Genomic DNA, 892 nt, shown 5'->3' on the forward strand with positions numbered 1-892 from the left:
TAAAGCCACCTAACTGACCCTATAGCTGCAGTTGTAATTGGGAATGCTGATGTTTTTATTGCTGTCAGTGTAGCTTCCTTGGCACTTTGGCTTCCAGTTTCCACAATTTCATAGGTGGTTGGATTTCTCGTTTCTTTTGTGGTTTTTTTTTTCCTAAGCTGGAAATAAAGCTGTGATTTCTGATGGAACTGTTGCAAACACGATGTTTCTTAAAACTGAATCTTTTGGGTTTTAAACCAGTGGAGCAAGAAACTGCAAACAGTGATGGTCTGGGTGAGTTATTTCAAGGAGCAGACATGTAGACTGAGACAATTTTAGATACTRAAATATTTATATTCATTTATTTAGATGAACAATCAGTCCATCACATTACKTGTATAAGTGCTACTGGCAGTACCTACAGTGATGCTTTAACCAGATAGTTCCATTTGTAGCTTTGTTGCCTTTTCTTTTCTTTTGAAGTACAGTATGAAACTGTAAATACTTCTTGCAGAACGGCCTTTTTAACTCTTAATTACTTTTGGCACAGTGTTAAATAGTGTTGGATTTACCCAATTGCTATGACATATATTTTTATACATAGGTGTACTCTTTTTTCGAGAATAATACAGCCATTTTTTCATTAATGCCTTATCGSTGTCATACTGCTGTTGCTCTTTATTTGCAAGGTATCGAGTGGACTAATTTCTAGTTCAGATATTTTCACTTTTCCTGGCAGTGCTCAAGTTTGGCTTCAGGTGATTTTTGCCAGAGTCCCATTTTTCACAGTTGTTAACTGTGAGGAGAAGAGAACGTGGGCTTGGGCTTGTTGCTGTTAATGGAGGAAAGAAAAGGTGATGGCATCTGATTGTCTTTAAAAGGTCAGTCTTTTCCTACTCTAAACCAGAGTGCA

The sequence above is a fragment of the Malurus melanocephalus genome, unplaced genomic scaffold, assembly GCF_030028575.1.
Source record: "Malurus melanocephalus ecotype Western Australia unplaced genomic scaffold, MMel_1.1 scaffold_58, whole genome shotgun sequence".
NCBI classification, from domain to species: domain Eukaryota; kingdom Metazoa; phylum Chordata; class Aves; order Passeriformes; family Maluridae; genus Malurus; species Malurus melanocephalus.